We start from the raw sequence: 21235 nt of genomic DNA, 5'->3' as shown, positions 1-21235 counted from the left end.
AGCAAATAAGGGGATGAATTGGATAACTGCATGCATTTTTCTGAAGGTAGACAGAATGAAATGCAGAGAATATTCAGCTTGAAGCTAATAGATTTAAGACATGGTGGACCATACTAATAATAAGTATATCAAATTGCTGCTTAACAGTAGAACTTATTGGTGAGTTCTGCAGTTGCCTTTCTAACCACTCCAAAGCATATAAAATCAGGTGGGTAATCAGTCCTTGTAACACTGATACAGAGCTAATGAATGCTTAGTCAGGATTTAATTTATCCTGTAGGCTGCGCCTTAAACTCTCCTTCCTCTCAAAGTCAAATATAACTTTTAACGTTTATTGACCTGTCTGTCTGACTCCATTCAACATTAGAATGAGGCTAAACACATTGTCCCTTACTATGTCTAAAATGAACAAACAAGAAGTTGTGTTCATCTAACATGAAACGGGTTTTTATCATTGAGGTCCACGGTGCACATCACGAGAAGTTACATAATTATGTAAAGGGCATATTACTGGAAGGGTACCAGAAAATAAGTGTATCGAGCTTCCCAGGACAGTTGAATTGCATTTCATGAAGTTATATGACATTGAAAGAGCAATTAAGTGTTTTATGCATGTGCCTATGGTGGCTGTGCTCTTCCACAGCACAGCACTGACTGTTGAGAATTACAGCCATAAAGTCTGTAGGTTTAATTCAGAAGTTTTCCATCAACTGTTGCTTCCACACTGGCTTTCCTTCTGGCTTTGAGATCAATTTACACACGGACAATTCAGCGTTTTGTCTTTCACTAGGCAGAAATGCGTTCATTTTATTCTTCCTTCTGGACCAAAGAGGAAGTGCAGTCTGAGTACATACAGAGCAATTGCACAAGTCTAACAGCAACCTTATTTAAATATATTGTTATTGGATTAAGAAAAAAGTAATAACACATAAGAATTAAAAGTAATTCTGTCACCGGCCTGAAATATTCCTAAACGTTCAGTAACACCATAAGAGAGGCCTGTATTCACTACAAATAATAAAACCGTAGCATTAAACCAATCAAAGTCAAATCTGTTCAACCGCATAATTTCTGTGAAGAGGTACTTATGAAACACAAAATGAACTTAGAAATGGAAGGCTCATTGCTTCGTAATCAAAAGCAGTCAGCTTTAAACATCAGCAGGGTAGGTGATAAGTTTGTCATTTCTCACCTTCAGTCTTTGAGAAAATTTGCCTAAAAGGCTTGACAGACTTTAAACTTCACCGAGCATTTTTTGCCCATTGATGGAACTCATTTTGATATACTAGAATTACTGTGAGGATGGGAAGAAAGGCAGGGTAATAGTAGTTCTATTAAAATTTTTTTGCATCAATCAGGTAGGATTTGTGGTGTGAAAAAATATATAGGTCCTGAAAAGAAACTTCCACCACCCACCAGATCTGATTTTTTCTTGCCTAACTGTGCCTGGCTACTTTGGAGAAATACGGGCATGCAATACATCATTAGAAGCCAGAGATCAGGTAGGCTGAATTAAAATGGGAAGCTCTGAATGAATATATTATTGCTATATACAGATAACAGCAGAAGTCAGAAATCATTGGCTTTCATAATTTAGAACAATGGCAGCTCTCCAGTGAAAACATATTTATAGTGGTTTCACATTGTTCTCTACAGGCAATGTGCAAAAGGGAGAGATACAAATTAATATGTAGTAAGGCAGCAACAGAGAAACCTGTCTTTGAACTCTTCTTTCCTTTTAATCAGCGTGTGTTCTGCTAAATAGGAGAAAGAATTATGAGTAGGTGGAGAGCATCTAGGTTACTGGGGGTAAATCACTCTCAGGGGAATAACTTTGCAGTTTGAGCAATGGAGTCTGACCTTCACATGACTTGAGGTGAACAGATCTTCTCTGTTTTAACTCAGCAGGAGCAGCAATTGCAAGGCAGCTAACCTGAAGACATGCAACTGTCTTTTCCTACATGAAAGTCTCTTTTGGCAGTTATAACATATTCCTGGATGAATTCACCAATGCTGACTAGCATCTTCTGTTTGATATCCTTAATTGTGGGATTCTGTTGGTATTTTAGTAATGTCTGATAACAGTGGAAGTCCCATTAAGTTTCCAAGGTTCTTAAATTGCTACTTGGAGTTTATTTGTCTTGTAACTCAGGTTATAAAAGTAGCACCATAAACATTAATTGAACAACCATTAAGCAGCATGGCTGTTTGTTTTGGGTTGATAGAGGACATAAAGCTTCATACCCTGTGGTGGAAAACAATTAGATCCGATGATGAACATGCTATTAAATAAGCCATTACCAGACTTCTATCATTTTAACTTTAGAAAATAGCAACCAGCTGTGGCTGAATCATATGCAAGTGATAGAAAGTTGTGTTTTAATTGTCATGTCATAGCCTGTTATAAATATTGTAGTTTTTAATGTTTTGTGCTAATGACAGTGACTAATAGGAGTCATTATCTCCATTCATTCTCATAAAAAATTTCTTCAAGAGAGGCTGATCATAACCAGAATGCCATTTAAAATTAAACTATGTTTTCCTAAAATAGAGAACATAAAGAACATTTAAATACCAAGAGGCTGGCTAGCTAATTTATTTTGTTTTGAGCATGTTTGACAACTACAGCTGTTGTTAACTGTGTCATGAGTTGAAATGATATTTCTTTCAAAAATATTTCTGGCACACTACTGTGTATGTGTGTCACATCTTCATGTGCTCTCTTCAGCATGGGATAAAAGGTGAACTTCACAGTGGGATACCTGTAGCCAGAAAAAAATGTGGTGCTGCCCCTCTAAAACCTTAATATTAATAACATTGAGTGTCTTCATCCATTTCTTATTTCAGTTATGAATTCTGCTTACTTGACAGGTACAGAGTACTTCATTATGTGCACGAACAGAAATGCTTAAATGGATGGAATGGCTATTTACGTATGATAGGAGCTAAGTGGGACATTAAATTAATGCCAAACAAGTGAGTGCTCATTTTAGTTTTGTTATAAATGGCTGCAGCGCAGCAGTAATATGAGTTGACTCTCATGTGCTGACAAGCTCTATATTTCTTACAAAATTCCCTTAGAATTCGATGCGGAAAGACAAATTCACACTCTGCATGATGAAATTAGCAGCAGATGCATTAATAATTGAATAAGGATCTCTGGAGAGACACCATAGTTCAGCAGGGAAGTTGGTGACTGGCTCTTTTTAACTAGGGATTTTTGTGATATGTATGCATTTAAGTAAGCCCTGAGGTGAGAGACTCTGCATGTAGCTTTTGGTATTTGATTTCTGCTTTCAAAAGGCCTTGCATGGTTACACACTCTTTGAGTGGTCAATGAGCATATGAACTTGTTTGTGTCCCTCCTTCCTCTGTGACTCTTCTCAGTCAAATTCCTTTTGAATTGATTTCCAAAATATGAGTGCAAGGCTTCACTGTATCCAAAAGGCTTGCCATGGATCCACACATCTTGAGTTCCTGTAGAGCTGAAACATTTTCCTGCAGTGTAGCAAACAATTTGAAAGAACCAGATGGGAAGTATTAAGACAGTATACTGGCTTCTTCTCTTCCATCCTTTTACAGGGATTTGGTGTCCTCTGAGTGAATCACGCGAATTGCAGGTTCCAAACTTTTATTCCTTTTGACAGCAAAAGGAAACAAGATTTGCAGAAAAATGCTGCTTTTTTCAGATAACCCAAGGTCATAACACAAATCCTAATGCTTAAATTTTGATAATTCCTCACACCAAGTAGCATCAGAAGAAACTGACAAAACAGTTTGATATCTAGTAGACAGCAGTACCGCCCAGATAAATTCTCATAGATTTAATATCAGTGTTTTATTGCCCTAGTGCAGAGAGGCTGATAAAAATTTGAATAATCTGAGAATTTCTCCCAGTTGATGGAAGAGTAGCAAAATCTAGCACTGCAGTATTTGATTAACAACACATACTTGTTAGCCCTACTAACCGGCAAGTTTCATTTACTTGTTTGGAGTTGCATAGATGGAACCGACCTCTGTGTTCTGGTTTCCTTCAGTTGCAGGTTATTTTACAAATCTTAGGATCTGGAAGACAAAAAAGTTTATCTTCAAAATGCCTGTCTGTATTCCTACAGTTTCATCAGCTAAAGGAAAGCTATTTTTAATCTTAGGTTTTGAACATAATAATACTGGTTTGCAATGTTTCCAGAAAGTGATTATATGATTTAATAAAGTGGTTGTCATTTAAAAAGTCCATTTTTATAAATATGAAGTTTAATTTCTTCCTTTTAGATATGAAACTTCTTTATTGAATAACATTGGATATGTTATTTATTCAATACAAATTTGGTATCAGTCTTTTCCTAATCAAGATAATGAACTTAAAATCTTTTTAGTATATGAAACATTTAAGAAATTTATTTTGTCACTTGAAATAGGTGATAAGTCTAAGAGATTCATGTTTGTTTAATGACATACTGCCTTGATCTGTTAGACACTTTGAAATATACTGCAAGTGATGAAAGAACAGCACATTTTCTGCTTTGCAGTATCAGAACACTGATCCAGATGTTGAAGTTCATTATATCCAATGAAGTCCACATCCTAAATGTGTACTCTGGTTTCAGCATCACCTCTTCTTTTGAGGTATTTGAAACAAAGGCATAGAAAGTAAATTGGACTCATCTTTAGTTAGCAGGCAAAACATTTCTGTATAATATTTTTCATTTGATCCATGCATGTATAATGTATTTTGTTGCTGTTTAAAAAAGAAACTCATGTCAATATTATCTGAGTTTTTAAGGAAAAGACTAGATACATAAACAAGACTATGCACTGGTAAAAGAGAAGAATATACCTGAATTACATAGACCAAAGAGGAATAAAGAGAAATAGAGGAGGAGGAGGAGAAGAGAGATCACGAGTCATTAACTATGGTTTTATGTTTCACGTCTCTGCTTAGTGTGTTTAATCCTATTAACTGCTCTCCGTTTATTCTGTTATTCCCATGGAATAGGATTCTAAATCTGCTCCAGATTAATATTATGCAGTTTGATAACTATTGTAGCTTTTTTTAGTAGGTGCAAGGCTTATCAGAGTTGCCTTTGTTTATTCTTAACATCTGAAGTGATCACTGAATTCCATCTCTGAACAGTTATCATTCCTGTAGAAGCAAGCAGATGTTTCTAAAGCTTTCTAGCGAATGACTAAACCAATGGCTTTTATCCAAGTTTTGCTGCTCGCAAGATGTTTGAAATAGCAGAGGAAATCAAAAGAACCGCCTGTCTTGTGCTGTCACAGTAATTTTGCACTTGAGTACATGAGGATAGGCTAATAAAACAGGTATTGAGGAAGACACGGAGTGATTCTCTTTGAGCTCTGCCTTGGGAAGTAACAGTAAGAGTTACATTTCAAATTAAAACTTCACTTAAAATGTGATTTCATTTATTTATTTATTTATTAAGCATCTTCGATATCAAGTTTTTTGTCCCTTGACAATATTGAATTGGATGCAGTCCACTTCAAGGCAGAAAGATAAGTTTCTAATTGCCAGTCTGGTAACCACTGCCTGGAGATCAAGTGGTATACTTTTTACTTTATGCCTTACCACTAACGCTGATACTTTTGCAGGCCAGAAATGCTTTTCTCCTGTGCATTCACAACCTTCTTCAAAGTCTTCATGCTTTTCCCCTCTGCTGCCATCTGTCACACAGCAGCAAAATGTAATAGAGTATTGGTGGGAATGTTCAACCTCTACTGCCATACCACCACCATCCACCTCTGATGTCATTCCCCAACAGAATAATATAGAAGGCATTACTTTCAAGGCAGCCCTTGTTTATCCCCACAGTTGTATTTACATGCTCTGAATGTCCTGTAGTACTCTTACTTAATGTACTTTTACACTTGTCATTTTAAGAAAATACTTTTGAACATAGATTTTAAGTAAAAGACTCTCAAAAGATAATTACAGCTTGATAGACTTCAGTTAGTACAGGAACTCCTAAATAGGTTGTTTTAGTTATCCACTAGATAAATGTACTAAGAAAGTCTGTTAGAAGGTCAGGAATATCAAGATGGAAGATGGAAACACAAACATGTAGAAGATAGTAAATTGTTTTCCTTTGAAAAATACGAAGTTATGATTCCCAGATGATGCCAAGGATGATCAACTGAAAATAGGGCAAGGATGTAGTCTGGATCTTAACAGTGGCTACAAAGAAATGACACATAATCTAGTGTGATCTAGAAGTATCACTTGCTGCAAAAGCAGAAAACAGTACAGACTTAAAATGATGAATCTGAGCCACTCCTGTATACTCTTGTGCCTAGATCTTTGCAGAAAGGCAAATGTTAACAGAGGAAGCCTTCTTACCAGGGCAACAGGCCACACTCTGTATAGCTTGAACACTGCTCCTACATGAAGTTAAAGCCACCAAGCCGAATCTAGCTTTTTGTTTTTTTTTCTTTTTAAGCAGTGGTCAAATAGGAGCTAGTAAGATATGCATCATTTTCCAGAATATTAAAACTGGCAGTAAATTAATAGTGTTTATCCAAATAACACAGGTGACAATCATGCACTCACAGGGATTAAAGTCTAAAGCCATTGGAGTTTTAAACACTGAATGCGTTACAAGTGCACGATCACTTCATATTCTCCTCTAGTAATAATGGATTTATTCAAATGAGCAATTACATTCTCCCACGTGAAGAGGCATATCCACAAAGTGGTGACCTTTTGGATAACCAATGCCAGAACTTGCACTGTGTGAAGATTTAGGAACATCAGACATCAAATGTGGCTCTGAAGTGATAAGGTACCTAGGAAGAATAGCAGTGTCAACAGAGGAAGCTTCTCCCTAGTCTTAGGAATTTGATGAATAACTTTTACTGTGAGCATATAAATTCTTTTATTACTATGAATTAAAAATGTCTTGTTGCTTTAAAATGTTATTATGTTAAATGTGCAAAACAGAGCTTAGAAACAGGGTTCCTCTATAAGAAGGTGGGTTTTGGTGGGTAGGGTGGCATTTCACCAGAAATGCGGCTGTTCCCATAAGCACATGTTTGTGATATATGTGAGAATAGTTTTACCTCAGTACTTGCTAATAATTTGGCTTTGGGATTTTATGCTTATTAAAAAAAAAAAAAAAAAAAAAAAAGTGATTGTCTATTTCCTAACCTTTCTGGTTTTCCTGATTTCCGAATTAATGAATAGGAATATTATCATCAATAGAGGGCACTGACACTAGCTTCCATTTTAGACAACTGAATTTGTTAAGCACACTGAGTGCAGATTCTAGCATACCTTTGGGCCATAAAATAATCTAATATTCTAATTGTACTTCACATTCAGCTATCTGCTGTTTCTTGGACATCTGTTACCCATTGAGCAGCTATTTCTATTAGGATGGCCATGACTGCTTTTAGTTATTTTCCATTAATACAGTAAATACAGGGTTAAGAAATACTTTTGAGTATCAAGACTTCTGAAGTACCTGCTTTAACAGTGTCTCTGAAGTTTCTTAACCATCTTTTCAAATCTATCCAATTTATGCTTATGTATTCTTCCTGTTTTGACATTTCACTTTCAACCATATTCTAAGATTTTAATTACAGTGTATTTAACCTCAATCTTGATATGTGTACCAAGGTGTTGCAATATTAATCTTCTAATATGGCTTAACAGTTCCTCTGGCTCGTTATCAGAATCTCATCCAGCTTCTTATCCTCTCACAGGCAATCTTTGTCCAGAGAAATTTTTAAGGCTTGACAATAATGATGTAGTACAGAGAGCAAGATTTCTCATAATGAGTGGTTGTTTAATTTGTAGCTAAGTGAAAGGCATTTTCACTTCTTAGGTACTGTACTGTTTGTCTGTGAAGATCAGAAAGTCTGTCTCTGCACAGCACCACAGAATAGGGTACAAGGACTGGGAGACATTTGCAGTCTTTTCAAATGCTTCATATAATAACAATAGAAAAAGCATTCTGAATTAAATAGAAAAGTGTTGTCTATATCTACCGTTCACATGCTTCAGGTCTTTCTCATCTGCTTTACCTTCTCCATGCCTTTTTGTTTTTAAAGATACAATATTTTTCACATACTGAAAAATACATTTTTGAATGAAAACCAGTTCTTGTATCTGTCAGTTGTAGACAAATATTCAGCTTATCTCAGTATCTGCCAGTTCAATGGCAGAATGAACTCTAATGCTAACTGTAACAACACTGTGACAGACAATTCAATTAAAAGACAATGATGCATATGTTTCAGAGGTTTGCACACATTGGCAGAATTTGGCATATGCCTGTCCCATCAGCAAAAGGTATTTCTGTCATATAGATAGATAGGATTTGCACAGGTAATTCTCTATGAGAACCTAGAAAAAGAACAACAAAACTAATTTTGTCAAGGACACAAGAGTAGACAGTAATTTATTTAGACATACTTTAAAAGATTCGAATGATACTGATCCTAGCAGAGTACAGTTAAATACAATGAAAGTAAAAACTCTGAAAAATAAGTGTAAGAACTCAATTAGTCTTTTTACTGAAACTACATCCTCTTCAATTCAGTGGGTCTAATTGTAGGAATAAAGGACATCAAATGTCTCTAATATTGTACTGTGCAAAATGGAAGATTACAGAAAATGGTTTATTAAAAGGACTACTTCAAGTCATTTAAATGTTGTTCTCTGGGGTATAGTCTGTGTACCAGTAAAAATCTCCATGATTTTTACTTGTTCTATTAAAGCAGAACATCACCTCCAAATACTGATAAGATCAGGCATATTCACTTTAGGATGAACCCTACATACACACACAGTTCTGACAGTAAACAGTTGGCACGTACTGAGCCATAATCCCTAAATCAGAAACACAAATGTTTGGATTTACAAAAAATAGAAAGCATCATTCTTTCTTGCTGACTTCTGAATGCTTATTTTTTTCACTTTCAGTGTTATATGCATGACTGGCATGTTTTATCCAGGACTAGAAATTCAGCATGGCTATTTGCTGTAGTAACTACAAAGGACAGAGGTGATAAAATTCAAGCTAATCCAAACCTTCAGTGAGGCTCAGTGACTTACGTGAGTTTTAAAATCAAGCCTTCAATTCAATATTATAGATATGATGCAGTATGAAGCAACTGAGTTTTGACACTCTTAAGAATCATGAAAATAAAAGGATAGATATTTTATCTCTTTAAAGAAATAGTTTGCTCTGATATAAGAAGAACATGAGAAAATATAAAGCTTAAGCATATGTGTGCTATTATTGAAATCCGTTTGATTTTTACATACGTGAAGATTTAGCATTCTACTGCACCAGAGAGTAAACGTTCAATAATCTTTGGGTTTTTATCAAATGTCTGAAATTGCTGCTTTCCATATTGAAGTGCGTAGGTAAGGAATAGAGACTGCAGACATACAGGATAATCCACTGTGCAAACTAAATCTATGGTTACAAGCAAACTGCTTAAACTCTGATGCTGAGGGAGGGAAAAAAGTTTGAAATCTTTTACCAGTACCATTTATTTTTGGACAGGATTGTGATATTGGATTGGTTTGGTTTGGTTCTGTTTTGTTTTGGGAGAATTCAAGAATTGTAGAAGATTGTTAAACTGCAGCTGGTGGTGCTAATTACCTGGGGCAAAGGAAGTTATCTTTCCTTCTCTTTTGTGCTGTTTTTCAGGTCTTATAGATCCCAGAAGGTGAACCCATAATCAAGTCTTTACTGGGGGCTTCATGACAAGACCAGCTCCAGCTACTGTTCCTGGCCTCAAACTAAGTGTTCTAGAAAGGCATTCCTTCAGCCCCAAAGCAGGACAGGGAACCAAGAGCTCCAGGTCAGCCTGACTACAGATTCTGATCCTAAAAGTAATAGACTGTCAACTACAAACTGTATTTGGAAATGACCTCCCTAAATCACAAACACTCTGGAGTCTGAGGTGGTAATCCCTGGCTTTGACTTTGACAAGAAGGTAGTTAAACTCACTTTTACACTGGAGTTCTCCCTATCTCTCATGGCATGTTCATCAAACCTACTAAGACTTCATGCAATTTATTTATTCGATTGACTGATTTGATTCCACAAATATGTTTTGTTGGGTATTCTAATTATCATCATAATTCTAAGTGAGTTTCAGGGGAGGCAGGCTGCCCACATTTGGAGGACTGATGCTTTGAAACAAAATAATGAAAATTAAAATCAGTAGTTCTGATTCTAAGAGTGCAAATTCTATTTGCAATTTTTATCTTTTTAATATACCTCTTATATTGTCTATTTCCATGTTCCAGAAATTTCTAATGACACTGGTTTTCATTTTACACTGTAAGAAGAAATGAAGCTTTTCAAATGTGCTATTTAATAAAATATAAAGGATGGAATCGTAGAGCATCCTGAGATGGAAGGGACCCACAAGGATCATTGAGTCCAGCTCCTGACTTTACACATACCACCCAAAAATCAGACCATATGACTAAGAGTGTTGTCCAAGCACTCCTTGTACTCCAGCTCGCTTAGAGGCACAACCAGTGCTCTGGACATCCTGCTTCAGTGCCCAACCACCTTCAAGTAGATAATCTTTTCTTGATATTCAACCTGGACCTCTCTTGACACAGCTCCATGCCATTCCCATCTATTCTGTTGTTGGTAACCAGAGACAGGAGATCAGCACTGCCTCTCCGCTTCCCTCATGAGGAGCTGTGGGTTGTGATGAATGAAGCCTCCCCTCATTCTCCTCTGCCCTAGGCTGAACAAACCAGGGAACCTCATCTGCTCCTCATACATTTTCCACTTGTAACCTTTCACCATCTTTGTAGCTCTCCTTTGGTCACCCTCTAATAGTTTTATATCCTTTTTGTACTGTGGCACCCAAAACTATACTCAACTGAAGCCACATCAGTGGGGTGTAGGGTGAGATAATCCCTTTCTTTGCCCATCTGGCAATGCTATGTTTGATGCACCCCAGAACATAGTTAGCCATACTGGCTGCCTGAGCACACTGTAGATATATGTTCAACTTGTTGTTCACCCAGTTCCTCAAATGCCCTTCAGTGGGGCTCCTCTCCTGTGTCTCACTGCACCATCTATATGGTTAGCCAGAGTAGGTTAGATCTCTGTAAGTTTTGGTTTACTTAAAAGTTGTCAAAGTCATTAACTTTTGTCTATGTAAATATGTAGGCCTTGTTTTCATCTGTACCCTGCCTTAAGAAATCCAAAATTCTAGTCAGTATAAAAAACAAGCTCTGAATCCTAGTGTCAATATGCACCTATTTCTCTTTTCAAAATACAATGTAATTTCACCAGACATCACTTTAACCCAGAAATAAAGGAAAGTGGCTGGTGCCATGTTAAATAACATGCTGTGTAGATTTCATCTGTTGAAGACCAATTCCGTACCTCTATCAGGAGAAAAAGCTATTTCCAGTAGTTACAACTTTTAACATTCACAGTGTGAAATAATCCATATATTTAAATCATTCAAGGAAAATCTAGTTTTTCTGCAGGCTTATTCATACCAAAAAGATCTTAGTAAACAATAAAATAATCATTTTTTACTATGGCTGCAGCCATAGAATTGACATGTAATAGAATTGACATGGTACAGTGCATTTGTATTTACAGTTTGTGCAGCAGTACATTTGATTCATGATTTTATTATTCTTCTGAACAATAATTCAAATCCTTCCAGATTTTGTCACACTGAGTTACTTATTCACCTGAAGAAATACTCAAAAATTAAGTACTGATCCTCTTTAATTATATCCATGGAAAGGATGTAAGAGCTGCAAACATTGCTCTGCAGGCTACAGCTGTCAGCTTGTACATAAATCTGTACACAATCATAGAATCATAGAATCATAGAATCATAGAATCATAGAATCATAGAATCATAGAATCATAGAATCATAGAATCATAGAATCATAGAATGGCCTGGGTTGAAAACGGACCATAATGATCATTTAGTTTCAACTCCCCCACCATATGCAGAGCTGCCAACCACCAGACCAGGCTGTCCAGAGCTACATCCAGCCTGGCTTTGAATGCCTCCAGGGATGGGGCATCCACGACCTCCTTGGGCAACCTGTTCCAGTGTGTCACCACCCTCTGAGTGGAAAACTTCCTTCTAATACCTAACATAAATCTCCCCTGTTTTAGTTTAAAACCATTCATCCTTGTCCTTTCACTATCAACCCATGTAAACAGCTATTCCCCCTCCTGTTTAAATGCTCCTTTCAAGTATTGGAAGGCCACAATGAGGTCTCCCTGCAGCCTTCTCTTCTCCAAGCTAAACAAGCCCAGTTTCCTCAACCTTTCTTCCTAGGAGGGAAGCTCCAGCCCTTTGATCATCTCAGTGGTCCTCCTCTGGACCCATTTCAAGAGCTCTGCATCTTTCTCGTGCTGGGGGCCCCAGGCCTGGACACAGTACTCCAGATGGGACCTCACAAGTGCCGAGTAGAGGGGGACAATCAGCCACCCTCTCCCTGTTGGCTGCCCTTTTTTTAATGCAGCCCAAGATGTAGTTGGCCTGTAAGGCTGTAAGTACACACTGCTGGCTTATATCCAGCTTCTCATCCAATAGGACCCCCAAGTCCTTCTCTACAGGGCTACTTTCATGATCTTCCCCCAGTTTTTATAAATACTTGTGATTGCCCTGGCCCTAGTGCAATGCCTTGCACTTGGCCTTGTTGAACCTCATAAGGTTCACATGGGCCTATCTCTCCTGCCTCTCCAGGTCCCTCTGGATGGCTTTTCTTCCTTCCAATGTATCAACTGCACCACTCAGCTTGGTGTTATCTGTAAACTTCCTGAGGGTGCACTCGATGCGATCTATGTCATTGATGTTTGTTGTTTATATTTTTGCTTCTTACTAATAAGGTCTCATGGGACTGGGAATTTAAAGTAATGATCATTATTTTAAGTTACCAAGTGTACTTCATCATCACTGTGCAATTCTACTCTCCACATCCATATGGTGTACCTGCATGCCACTTTGATAGGTACTGCAATGGAAGAAAAAATCTACAGAACTTAAATGACGTGTTTTGCTTTTCTTAGAAAAAGACAGTAACTGTTACATTGCCTACAGGAAGCAAAGTAAATTGGAATGAAATAAATGTAAACACATGGATTTAATGGCTTGACAAACTCAATTTTGAAGAAACCTCCTGACATCTAGGAGGATGCTATGCAGAGGGACCTGGACAGGCTTGAGAAGTGAGCCCATGCCAATCTCATGAAGTTCAGGAAAGCCAAGTGCAAGGTCCTGCAGTTGGGTCAAGGCAATCCCAAAGCACAGATACAGGTTGGGCAGAGAATGTCTTGAGAGCAGGTCTGAGAAGAAGAATTTGGGGGTGTCAGTGTATGAAAGATTCAGCATGAAGAGGCTGCACTTGCAGCCCAAAATGCCACCTGTGTCCTGGGTTGCATCAAGGCAAGCATGTCCAGTCAGTTGATGAAGGTGATTCTCCCCTCTACATTGTACTTGTAAGTTCTCACCTGGAGTGAGTGTCCTGACAAAAGAAGGACATGGAACTGTTGGAGCAGGTCCAGAGGAGGGCCACAAAGATTAGAGGGCTCGAGCACCTCCCCTGTAAGTAGGGGAAAGAGGGCTGGGTCTCTTCAGCCAGGAGAAGACTCCAGGGGGACCTTATAGCAGCCTTTCAGTACCTGAAAGGGGTCTACAGGAAAGATAGGGAGGGACATTTTAGAAGGCCATGTAGCAACAGGACAAGGGGAAATGGCTTTAAACTGGAAGAGGGTAGAATTAGACTAGATATCAGGAAGAAATTCTTTACTGTGAGGGTGGTGAGGCACTGGAACAGGTTGCTCAGCAAGGTTGTGGATGCTCCCTCTCTGGAAGCAGGGGGCTTGGAACTAGATGATCTTAAAGGTCCCTCCCAACCCAAACTATTCTATGATTCTACTATGATGATATCTCAACTATTTATGTTTATTTAATTAAACTTTACTCTCATTTTTATATTTGTGCATTTGTTATTCTTGAAGCCCACTTTTACCCATCCCTTAAAAACAAAACATAGAATCAGTGATACTGAAGTTTATGTAGGCTTATTTTTAGCAAAAGAAAAAAAAGAATAAATAAAATAAATAAATAAATAAATAAAAGGTTCCAAGCCCTGCTATCTGTAGGATGCATTTATGTAGCTCTCCATGAAGCATTTTTAAAGTAGGGTAGGTGACAGCAATCTCATTCTGAGAAGAGGAAGAGCCATATGGCTCAATTTTATGGATAGCTGATTTTACAATACCTCAGAACAAAACATTTATTATCTTTAAACAGATTTGGATTACTCACGCAGGTTGGCAAAGTAGCCATGTCCAATGTAATACTGCATTTTCCCTTAATAAATTTATAGATTCACAGAATCTACAGTCTTAGAAGAATCTCATGGAATTTAAAAAGGCCAATGCCTTTCAGGCACTTCTTGTATTTTGTGTACTTACTGATAACTGTCAAGCAACAGTAATTAGTTCATAGCTGTAGTCTCTATTTCCTCCAGTTAAAAACACTATAGAACTGTATTTTATTTCTTCGAAGGCATCTACATGGCAGAACAGGATATTGTATAGTGCTATGCCATATTGCTATTTCAAATAGATAGAAACTGGAAACAAATGCAAGTTCACGTTTCAGTCATAGATGCAGTTTCATGTGCAGGTCTGGGCACCCACTTGTGGGCACACTAGAGTTTTGAACAGTGAATTGTTTGCTTTGGCTTTGCTCCTTCCTTTTGTTTCTGAGCTGTATATAACAATTGAAAGTCAGAAAAATAGTAAATACAGTATCTAGTTTCATTGTAACCTCTTCCTGATTGATAACTTGCCTTCTCCCTAGACTCAACACTGTAGCACAATCCAATTGGTATAACCTGCAGCTATAAACTGTTCCTAGGAGGTCTGTTTCTTTTCTAGGGAAATATGGTTTTCATTAATACTAATGTTCAGACTCAGGTTAAAAAAAAATTGTGTCTAAGATAGTGTATTATACTCAGAACTTTAAGCTATTGCTCTTCTTAGTGATAATAATCCGTTTTCCTACAGAGAGCCGAGTGAATTGTTACCTGTCACAGCATCCCCATGTTCATCTCTTAATACTTGTGGGTGTGATACAAACCACCTAAAGGAGATTCACTGCCTCTTTTATTGCCCAGACTAGACTGTTTCCTGTGTTCCATCAGTGCAGTTCTGCTGCTGCACATTTTGGTTTGGTAAGTGCTACAACAAAGATTCTTTCCTAGTGATTTTACAACGCTTACTGATCTATAGAGACACAATAAACAGCAGTTAACAAATTGCTCTAATAGACAGCACAGTCCCTTAGGAGACAATCATAACATCGACACCAAGGTTGAGATATTCTCTCTCCAGGGCACCATTAACAGTAAATTTATCGCTGAGTGTGTATTTAGTTCTGCAACACCAGTCCTAAGCTGGGAGGTTCTCCAGGTCAGAGGTTAATAGTAGGCAAAACCACTTCACTGTTATGTTCTTAGGCTATTGAAAACAAAGAGGAAACCAGTCTGTCTTAGACTTGCAGCTGGAAGTCCCAGTAATAAAATTACTTACACATGGCAAAACCAAACTGTGAATGTGAGAATTGCATTGACTTTTACTTAAATGGTATGCAGAAGGACAGATTGTGTCATTTTACTGGTTTTTTTTTTTTCTTTTTTTATTTTAATTGTTTCCTTTACTTTTAGTCTGATCTTCTCCTGAGTTAGCCAGAAAAGCTGTAATTTTGAGAAGGACACAATGTCACTGTAGACAATAAGCTGAAGACTGGGATGCTATTTGAAGACAAATGTAACCCTTGGGAGACTTAAACAGTCACAAGGAATTGAGGAAGAACTGTTTGTTCAAATTTTTGGGACTTTTCTGGAAAGTCGTGTGTCAATATGTTATTTTGAAACAGATGTTAAAAAAAAAAAAGAAAAGAAAAAGAAAAAAAAAGAAAAGAAAAAAAGAAAGAGGTACATAAAAAGAGTTCTGAAACAAACAAAAAAAGTTAGTGAAAATATATTAAGAGCAAGACACAAGAGCAGCTCTATCTATTGATTCAGTTTAGACTGAGAAGTCACCTGACTGCAAGTACCTACAGCAAATGGTATTTCTGACAATTAAGAGCTGTCTAATTTAGTAGGAAAGAATGTGTAACTAGTTGAAGCCAATAATTCTATTCTGTCATTTCCATCCCCTCACCCCAACAACAAAAGGTTACAATGTGAGTTTTTAACAGTCAAAGCAATTTTTATCCTTCTGAAAGCTATAATATACTACACCTCATACTGAAGCTACAGAGGCTGATAGAGAAATTATGTGGCCATGCCATGCAGAAGATTGCACTTGAAAGTAGTGTACAATGTTACAGTTAACATCAATTTTTAAATTTAAGAATTTATAAATCAGCCAAGAAGAATCTCTGTCTTAGTCATATTTATTATCATTTAATTACAGTTCTCTTACAACTTTTTCTCTGAAACTTTTCTACAGATTCCCAAAATAGAGTATTTAACATCGTAATAATTAAGCCCTGAACCAAATAGACACTGTTCAGCTCAAGACTCTGAATTGTCATGAGGAAAAATTAAATAAACATCATTTTAGCTTCTCTGTTACAAATGAATACATCAGTGACCTAGAATAAAAAGCGTTAATGTTTGTTAGAGCCCCTAAGCTATAAAAATATGTGGTTCTGCCTTGATCATGCTTGATATGCTGTGTCTTGACTAGGTTTTACTCTATTCTGTTTTTACAGGTTAGCAGGACTTTAATCAAGAAAAAGAAATCTAATGAGCAGCAATTTGAAATACAGCATTTGGAAAGGTCAAAATGGTACATTACATCCTTATTATCCAAAAGAACAGATGAGTTTAATATCCTGACAGTGTCTCCCTGTGAAGAAGATATTAAACAAGAACTGAAAATGGCACAAGGTTCCTTCTTTCTTTCTTTTGACAAAGAGTATAACAAGGAGATGAAATTGTACAGAATAAATCTCATCCTGCTTTAATGTTCAGATTGGGGATCCTGCCTAGATTTCAAAAATCTAAACTAATCAAAGAGACACAACATATGTCATTTGTTTCAAGTATACCCACATGAAGCAGAAGACTTTTTCTATACATTTTCCTACTTACATGACCCAGTTTCCATCAATATTTTCTAGAAATAAAGGTAGGAATAATTGGTAACAGAAGGTAAATAATGCACCTAATTTCAAGAAGTAGAGCATTGGACTGCAACAGATAACGCACTGCATCAAAACAGCTTAAAATGTAAACTTTTCAGCTTCCATTTGAAAGACTGCAGAACGCAAAGAATGAATTCCAACACACAATGCATTGTATGTATCCTGCTTTGGTGACTCCCTGACAGTGTGGAACTGTTTGAAGGCAAAGGAATTTGCACTATATCCCATTGATTGTTAGCAATTAAATTAATATATGGAACTGCCACAGTTTGTTGTCTTAAATCTTGTTAAATTGGCCCTCGTGTGAAATATTATTATTACAGTCAAAAAAAATGCCATGCCTAAAAATCAAAACATGAGTATACAACATGCACCTTTATTTTTGTGGCATGCACATGTATTCATTCCACATGAGATATGAGAAGTCTGCTGTTACATAAGAGCATAACAAGTTATATAATAAAGGCATTCATGATTAGTAAAGAAAAACAAATTATATGATTCCAAAAGATACACATCTTCAAGTATAGCTGGCTGGAGTAGGTGTACATGGCTTTGAATAAGAACTCATCAGTAGAAATCATACACAACCTAATTTTTTTTCACCATCTAGGGAATTCACCTGAATATATATATATATATATATATGTATATATATATGTTCTTGCAGTACCTTGCTGAGAAAACCCAATCTGCCTTGGCAAAGAGAGAGAAAATGAACATGCCCAAAATATGTATTCCAAGCCTTGAGTGGAAAAAAAAATAAATGTTTTTTGATGTTTTGCTTTTTTCTTTTTCCTAATTGATCTTATTTTCCACCAGAAATTGTAGATACATCCTTTGTTTGGCAACTGAAATGCAGGATAGCTTTTTGAATGCATTGGCAATGTGTGACCAGTTTTGAAACTTCAAACATTCTGCAAAACTACATAAAAGTAGCACCCTGAAGGGTGCTAATTTCCATATGCATTTATGTCTAGAAGAAATCTACTGGATAACATTTAAAGTTAACAGAGAATTCCTTGTGATTTTGTCCAACAAGTAGCTCTTTTCTGCTTCCCAGCCAGAAATATGAGCAGAGTATGAAGCCTCCAGAAAATAATAAACGTAACTGTTTTTCAGTGAATTATTGTTTACAGTTCAGATTTGTATCATGTGAATTACAAAGAAATTAGACCATATATATTTCTACTATTAAGAAATAAAATATATGCTGTTGTTACCCAGTCTTTAAAAAACATTTATGGAATGACTGAGTAAAGAACCCAGGGTACTGAGGGGAGTCTGGGCATGTAATGGCACAGTGAGTACCAAATACTTAGTGAGTACCAAATACTGTAGAAGACAGTGGCATTCCTTACACTTCTTTTCAGTTTTCTCCTGACTATGCAAAATGCAGTTACCGCGTCACACACTATTTAACGTTGGAACTACCCTGAATACATTAGGCAGATTTATTTAGATATTTAATGAAATAGATTTTTTCCAGAAGGTGATCACAGTAATTCTCTTTTGAAAAACTAGCAAAATAATCAAGTGTATCTTGTGAACCAATATATCAGTTTGCATTGAAATTTTAAGAGGTACCTACTTCCCTCACTTACCTTCAATAAATCAGATGGTGGTTGGGTGTTGCTGTGAAATCTTTCACTAATGGAGGATGTTAAGAATAAAATCTGAATGTAAAATGTTGGACCTGAAAAACCATGAGTCACATCTCAAAGAAAGGGATATTCTTAAATTAATGGCAGATTGAAAATTGTAATAATTCAGCTGATGGAAGATGTTTTGTATTGAAGCAAGATCCTAAAATAGAGAAGTCAAAACACAGCTGACCATGTGCAGCACACACATTCCCACACAAATGGCTTTGCATCAGGAGGAACTGGTTTATTGTAATCCCAGTAAGAAAGGTACCATGAAGCATTGGTTAAAATACAATTTACTGCAGCTAATACTTTACAGAAAATGAATGCATTACACACAGACATTTGTTCCTTTGGATACTGGGAACCCCATGATGGGCCTCCAAGCAGGGCACAGCATCCTGTGCAGAACTGAATAGAAAAGTTATCCAGTATTCTAGTCATTTGAGTGCTTCTAGGGCTTTTCTAAAAGAAAATAATTCTGCTTACCATTTCTCCTATCAAACTAAAAAGATGTGCATGTGGGAATTTTTCACTGCTATTTCACATGAAGGCAAGGACAAGCAGGTGATGCAATTGACAGTACCAAGTGGGAGCTGCCCATAGGCTGCTTTGTTATCCAGTGAGGTCCGTCCTGCAAAGAGTGTGTGCGCAGCCCACAGCACAGACTTGAAGGTTGTGCTCAGTGTGGAACACAGTGCAGATCTACTCCTGAAGAGGGAAATTGATATGTGGATCACTAATTCCTCCATGTTTGATAGTGTTCAGGTCAGGATCTCTGCACATTTATGCATGCATACCTGTTTTACATCTGCATCCTTTTTTGTGCTCCATAGTGATGCATTGTATTCAAAACCTGCACATGTCTATTACAAACGCTCCTTTGTACATGTCATTGTGTCCATCAAGCTGGAATTATGCAGGAAGTCAGATGGGCTTATAATTAAACAATTTGTACCCCCAAAGGCTGTTAAAAGTCTATGTAGGTATATTTTTGCAAGCGTGATTGTTGTGCCTGCTGCTTAAAATCTGGTTATACTTGCATTTGAGTTTGTTTTGTTTAATCACACACTGCTACTTTATATTATATGAATAAATCATCTGTAAGCTAGAAAACACATCAAAATCAAAGGAACAAAGTCAGTTGCATTATTAAAGAGGGAAAATAATTTGACATGAAAGGCATTTTAGAGACAATACAGACTGTCTGGTTTACTAATGTGCACAGAAGCTAATATATCATTCAGCCTTGCTACCACCTGACAGCTGTTCTGCATCTGATGGGAAATGTGATGGTGCTTGCAGTCCAGTTCATAGTGGACAGGTGTTGACATCACAAAAATCATCATCAGAACTGTCACTAATTGGCACTTTTGTTGACAACCTCAGCATAGAGTCCTGTGATTGAATCAGCACGGAGACTGCCTTGCAAGTTCTGCTGATGAGGGATACTGGGCTCAGCTCTTCCTTCACTGAAATCATCCTGAGTTTTGCAAATACTTAGGTCCTGATACTATTTGCCTGTAAATTCTATGTACACACAGAATGCCATGGCATACGCTTTGAATTGATGGCCGTATACATGGTGGGAACTAAAAATTGCCCTCCAAATTTGGCCTACATAAGAGACCAGGGACTTAGGTTTGTGAGGAAACAAAACCAAAACAGATGGAACTGAAGATTGCTGTTGCAGTCATATATCACCCACTCAGGGCTCCAGTCTCGCGTAGGCATTTATCAATTTTAGTTTATTTTAGATGGAACTGTGGGCTGGTGGACTTCTACTAGCCTCTTTACTCCTCCATGCCTTAGTTTGTTCTTTCATTTGAGGGTCATAATATTTGTTTCAGTCTCAGATATAGTTAGAAGTTGTTAATTAAAGAATGCTTTAAAGAATTTTAACAGGTTTGATGAAAGTTAATAGACACATTAAAACTCAGACTTCACATTTATAAGAACACTGGTTTCTTTATAATGCATTTGAATTGTGGGTAGTTAGCATTGCATGCATCCTTTTTGCATTTAACCATCTTTCCATTCACTCTGTTGAATATTAAGTTTTTTATTCCTCTCAGCCTGGATTGTTAAAATTAGTGCTTAAAACTAATTTTTCTTTGGTATACAGAAACCAATATTGTTTCTAGATAAATTTTCACCTTTTTTAGCTCTAGAGAAATGCAATATAGGTCAATAATGTGACTGTAAGATTCAAGAATATTTTTATGGTAATAAAAAGAAGTAAAAAATGTGTGATAAATTTGATTGTATTTAATAGCAGTAATTAAAGTACATAGAGATTATTAGAGCTCACTAGCACAAATTTTCAGAGAAGGATGAAAAGGAGAAAGAGAAGGAAAGGAAGAACAGGAAAAGCAAAGGAAGAAAG

At 36.8% G+C, this 21235-nt stretch overlaps 1 protein-coding gene across 10 annotated transcripts in view; it reads left to right on the top strand.

Annotated features, from left to right (window-relative positions):
• KHDRBS2 (KH RNA binding domain containing, signal transduction associated 2) overlaps positions 1 to 20934 on the top strand; it is a 329216-nt gene extending 308282 nt beyond the window's left edge. For 3 of the 10 annotated variants that reach the window (XR_011903071.1, XR_011903065.1, XR_011903063.1), the window contains 5 exons: positions 2872 to 2976; positions 8942 to 9073; positions 9678 to 9831; positions 15055 to 15221; positions 16769 to 20934. The gene's annotated coding sequence lies outside the window, so the exon portion shown is untranslated. The remainder of the gene's footprint in view (positions 1 to 2871; positions 2977 to 8941; positions 9074 to 9677; positions 9832 to 15054; positions 15222 to 16768) is intronic. The other 7 variants (XR_011903072.1, XR_011903067.1, XR_011903070.1 and 4 more) reach the window with 3 other exon arrangements.
• Positions 20935 to 21235: the final 301 nt, after the last annotated feature.

This window comes from Excalfactoria chinensis, chromosome 3 (genome assembly GCF_039878825.1).
Source record: "Excalfactoria chinensis isolate bCotChi1 chromosome 3, bCotChi1.hap2, whole genome shotgun sequence".
In the NCBI taxonomy this organism is placed as follows: Eukaryota; Metazoa; Chordata; class Aves; order Galliformes; family Phasianidae; genus Excalfactoria; species Excalfactoria chinensis.
Note: the sequence above shows the minus strand (reverse complement) of the source record. Positions and strands in the feature narration are given on the sequence as shown.